The following is a 5,554-nucleotide window of genomic DNA, read 5'->3' on the forward strand; positions in this document are numbered from 1 at the left end:
CCCTTCAAATTCATCCTTCAACTCCTTAAGAATCTACCCAAAAATTATGTTAAAGCATACCAAAAGCAACTAAGATTCTAGAGTGACAAAATTGATTAATCTTTTCAATCTTATGGGCCATAGTAGTATTAGGGAGACTTGAGGGGATGATTTGCAATTTTGGAAACTCACACGAGAAAACATTCTGCAACAAAACAAACAAACTGTTGCACCTTTGTTCCACTTTCAAACACTAAATTCAGATTTGATCTCATACTTTAACTCAAAGCTTTCTTGATCCAACATCAAATTTTAAACTAAACAACACAAAACATGAACTTGACATCCGAACAAGCAAAATCATAGAAGGAAATCATGCAAACATTGAAAAACTTCATGCAAAAAGGCACGAAGAAACTTTCTACAACAAGAAATTTGCTACGGCTTTGTTTCCAAACGGATACTTCAGATCCGAACACCAACTTTGATCAAAACCTTTTCAACCAAACCTCCAAACCTTGAACTAAGCATTACAACACATAACTTCAACATTCAAACAAGCAAAAATTAGGAAACTAAGCTAGTACTAAAGAACTTCCATGCGAAAATGGTTGGTAAACTTTCTTATTCAACCATCCGTGACTTCATTTCATTTTACCAAAGCAGGAAACAACCGACAAACATCCAAGTTTGAACTAGGAAATGATTGTGTGTCTTGATAACTTAACAAAAATGTGATCACTCAAACATAATATTTAACCACATTTAAACAAAGACGAAGATGGAACTAGGGCTGCAAACGAATCGAGCCGCTCGCGAGCGGCTCCAGTCAAGCTCGAGTCGAGCTCGAGCTCAGAATATTAAGCTCGTTAGCTCGCGAGCCGGCTCGCGATCTTGGGTATATATATATATTTTTTTTTATTTTTATTTTTATTTAATAATAAAATTACGTATATTATATATATATTTTTTTATTTTTTATTTTTATAGTAAAATTACGTATATATCCTTAATATTTTATTATTTATTAAGAAAAAAATATTATTTTATTTATTTTTTTTAAAATAAAATAATTATTTTTTATTTTTTTTCGAGCTCGAGCTCGAAATTTGTCGGCTCGTTGAGCTCGAGCTTGGTAAAATTTAGTCGAGACTCGGCTCGATTAGCTCAAAGCTCGACTCGACTCGGCTCGTTTGTAACTCTAGATGGAACTCATGACCCATAAAAAATTTTGCAGCAGAAAGACACGAACAAATGGAGCTTTCCTCCCATCTCCTGGGTTTACAAGGCAAATTTTTCTTTTCTGACCATGATTAGAGTCTCTACCAAACGTCAAGCATTGGTTTTTAAGCAATGAAAACACAGCAAGTCGACCCTCAAGCATGCAATTCTTTCTATGACTCTGGGAGCTTAACAGATGCAATTTTCCTTTTATTCAATCACTAACATTTCGACCAAACAAAACTGGAACCAAAGCATCAGAGCACAAGGCTTTCTTTGCATCTTCGAGACAAAACCGTAACATACAAAGATTCATAAATTTTGTTGCTTTGATTCAAAGTTTTCTATTAGGCATTTCTTCAAGCACCAAATGGGCATTAAAAAACATCATCCGTTCTCAGCTTAATTGAAGCTATAGCCGATCCCAAAAATTCATCAGAAACAAAGAAGAATGTTCAATCAACCCATAAAAGCATGTATGATCAGCAAATTAAGAGCAATCAACAAGAGAATTGCAACAAATAAAGCTACGGAAGACCCATTTCAACAGCTTGAAAAGGATTGAAATTTAAAGAGAGAAAACAGTTTACCGTGCTCCTGCTTGATGAAACTTTGCAGGTGATGATGGTGGATTCGATGAGCCTGCAACGGGTTGCAATCCCTTCGAATTCCCTTCCTCAATTTTTCTTTTCTTTCTCTGCTTTTCTTCAATTTCTTCTGCTCTGTTTTCCTTTACTCTGCTTTACCCGAAGCCCCCCTTTTGCTTTTGCTCTGTTTTTCCTTGCTCAAACTTTCCCTTTTTCCCTTTGTTTCTTACCCTTAGCCGCCGTCCGCCGCCCCTTTGTTTTTTCTTTCCTCCCCTTTTTCGAAGTCCCCCTTTTCCTTAGCTTCTCCTTCCGTTGCTCTCTCCCTCGCTCTCTCTCGGTTTCTCTTAGCCTCCTTCTTCAGCCGTCAGTCTTGTTCTGCTTTCTTCTCCACTCTCTCCTTCTAGCTGTTCCAGTTTCTGTTCAACACCTCCGCAGTTGCTCTTAATGCTCACTTTTCTTTCTCTCTCAGCCTAGCTCCACTGCCCCCAAAGCTTTTTTTTTCCGTTTCTTCCCTCGTAGCCTCTCTTCCCAGCTCCTTCTTTTGCTTCTCTCTAGATGTATCAGCCGTCACCCCTCTATCACTCTCTATCTTTCAGCCGTCATCCCAATCTCACTTTCTTTGTTTCCCTTCGATTTCTTCCTCCTGTCTCTCTCTTCCCAGATTTTCTCTGTCGTCACCTCTCTCTCCAAAATCCCCCTCTAGCATTCTGGTTTTTTCCTCCCACAGCCGCCAACCTCTCATCCCCTTAAACCCTCTCATTTCTCTCCTTTATATAGGTATCCGAAATTCCCCCGTAACCTAAGACCAAGGGATGAGATTTGGAGCTGCATTTTGGCTCTTTCTATCAAACCATCAGATGACATTTGATTTTGTACCTTTTATGTTGTTGAATCAAAGCCAGGTGATCATGTACTGGCTTGATCCAATGGAGCAACAAAAATCAATGAAAAATGGGGTGTCCTTCCGTGCATGATTTCTGCTTGAAATGTGATACGGAGAAAGGGCCAGGATCTTGTGCAACTTAAAGTGCAAAAGCTTGCTCTTTTTTTTTTCAATGAATTAGTTAATTAATAATAAACAATTTTTCTTAATAAAAATAAGATAAGCAAAAATTAAAACCAAATCAACTAAAAAAATAAAATAAAATAAAATAAAAGAAAAATTTAAAATTTTGGTGTCTACAATATCTTTTGACTTCCTTTACAAAATCTGAGTGGTTGAAATTATGAAGAAAAAAAAAGTGTCTTTCTACCACCTTTTATGCAGAAACACAAGGGAGAAGCTAAAAAAAAAAAGAGAACCGAAAGTAGCTAGTTTGTCTTCTTGTAACAACTTTCTCTCTAGCATAGGAGTTATGGAAGAAGAACTTGGAGTTTTCAATTGAAATCATCTTGTATAAGAACATAACAGAAGTTTGAGGGTTTCACCATCAATTGGCTAAGCTTTCCTTTATCTTTCTTGTACTTGTATTTTATGATGTTTGCATTAATAAACTTGTGAATTTGATTGTTATATCATTCATGAGTAGCTAAACTTCTTAATTTAGAGAGTAGATGAAACTTATGACTAAATAATATGAATTAAATGTGATTTACACTTGTTATATCTTGTATTAACTTGTCTATTTGTGCAGTTGTGATTACTTGTTATTGATTGATCACCAATAGCATGTTTATGGTTGTTATTGTTCAATGAGAATTGGTAGTAACAATGGAAACACATAAGTAGAACTAAAGTTGTATGTTCATGAAAATAGAGATACACTTAAGTGGATTACTTAGCATTTCATGAAGAAAAACAGAGTAGAACTAGTATTTCACCATGAAAATGGGAAAACTGAGCTACTCTAGGCCATTTCATCATGAAAATGAAACTTGGTAAAATTGAAAATGAATCCCTTGTTAAACAAGAATAATAACAAGAGGTAAATCTGTTTATTTGTGTTGTTTATGCCATAAGTAGAATCTACATCCCTAAATTCATTCTTGAGCGAAATTTCTCTATTTGCATTTAGCATTTGCTAAGTTAGATTTGTAGATCAGATTTGTAGTTAATAGCAATATAATTTCTCTGCTAAACTTCATTCATTAGTCTAAATAATAGAGAAACTTTAGTAATACCGGTAATTATAATTTTTCTTGTGGGATCGACCCGATACATACCCAACATTATAATTTTGGCCTGTATACTTGCAGTCAATGGGTATAAAATCAGATTTAAACTTGTATTAATATAAAAGTCCCGTCAAGTTTTTGGCGCCGTTGCCGGGGAGTTGCAATATTAGAGGCTAATTATCTCTATTAATTTAGACATTTCAATTATTTTTATTCAAGTTATTTATAGTTGATTTTAACAATTAAAACTGTAAAATTTATCTTATTTTTATTTGTAGTGTATGTACCGATCAAATCGAGAAGTTGCGCTTTTCAATCCTGAAATTAAGAGAATATTACGGAGACAAAGGAGGAGTACACCGCATCAAGAGGAACAAGAGGTTTGGCTGTCGATAGAAGAAATCTTGATAGAATTACCATTTGAGGAAGAAATGGCGAAAAATGAACCAAATAGGCAAATTCTACGAGATTTTATTTTACTAGGAACATAAGGTTCTCAAACTAGCATCGCAAGGCCAACGGTAAACGCTAATAATTTTGAGATCAAACCATCACTGATTCAAATGGTACAACAATCTCAATATGGAGGTAATGCTACCGAAAATCCAAATTCTCACTTGTCAACATTTCTTGAAATTTGTGATACAATTAAGTTTAATGATGTTAGTGATGATGCAATTAAACTTCGATTGTTTCCATTTTCACTAAGGGACAAGGCCAAGGTTTGGCTACAATCTTATCCTCCTAACACTTTTACAACTTGGACTGAATTGGCTAAAGCTTTTCTTAATAAATTTTTTTCACCTGAAAAAAGTGCTAAACTTAAAATGGATATAACTAGTTTATCTCAACAGGAAGGAGAGACATTATACGAAGTCTGGGAGCGCTATCGGGAATTGCAACGAAAATGTTCTCATCATGGTTTACCAGATTGGTTAGTAGTCCAAACATTTTACAATGGTCTCACCTATCCAACAAAGACGCATGTAGATATGGCAGCAGGAGGAGCATTGATGGGAAAGACAGTTGAGGAAGCTCAATAATTGATTGAAAAAATGGCTGCTAATAACTACCAATGGACCAACGAACGAGGTAATACAAGGAAAATCACATGTATGCTTGAATAGATACCTTGAATATGTTAAATGCAAAGATGGATAATGTGGTTAAAATATTTAATAGACATGTTGGTTCTAACTCTAATCAAGGAATAGTTGTTGCATGTTGTACTACTTATGGCGGAGATCATGATGATTTTATGTGTTCTAACAACGAACAGGTTCAATATTTGAACAATTACAACCGTCCATCCCAAAACAGTCCATACTCCAATACCTACAATCCGAGATGGCGTAATCACCTGAATTTTGGATGAAAAAAATCAAGGAAACCAACAAAGACCAATTAATTCACCGAATTTTCAACCAAAACAACCACTTCCGTAGTCCAAACTACCTTGCGAATTGGCAATTGAAAAGCTGTCAAATGTATCAAATGATAAAATGAAAAGTTAGCCAGTGCCACTACTCAACGGTTTGAGAAAATTGAGGGAAAGATGGATCAATTCACCAATATGTATTGAAATGTCGAAATCCAGTTTGGACAAATAGCTTATGCGGTAAACAATCGCAACCAAGGAGACTTACCTAGCA

At 35.3% G+C, this 5,554-nt stretch overlaps 1 non-coding gene across 1 annotated transcript; it reads right to left on the reverse strand.

The window, feature by feature from the left end:
* Positions 1 to 4,720: 4,720 nt before the first annotated feature.
* LOC113710814 (small nucleolar RNA R71) lies at positions 4,721 to 4,827 on the reverse strand. Its single transcript, XR_003452994.1, has one exon. It is a non-coding gene; the product is annotated as a small nucleolar RNA R71 (small nucleolar RNA).
* Between the last annotated feature and the right edge of the window lie 727 nt (positions 4,828 to 5,554).

This window comes from Coffea arabica, chromosome 9e, assembly GCF_036785885.1.
Source record: "Coffea arabica cultivar ET-39 chromosome 9e, Coffea Arabica ET-39 HiFi, whole genome shotgun sequence".
In the NCBI taxonomy this organism is placed as follows: domain Eukaryota; kingdom Viridiplantae; phylum Streptophyta; class Magnoliopsida; order Gentianales; family Rubiaceae; genus Coffea; species Coffea arabica.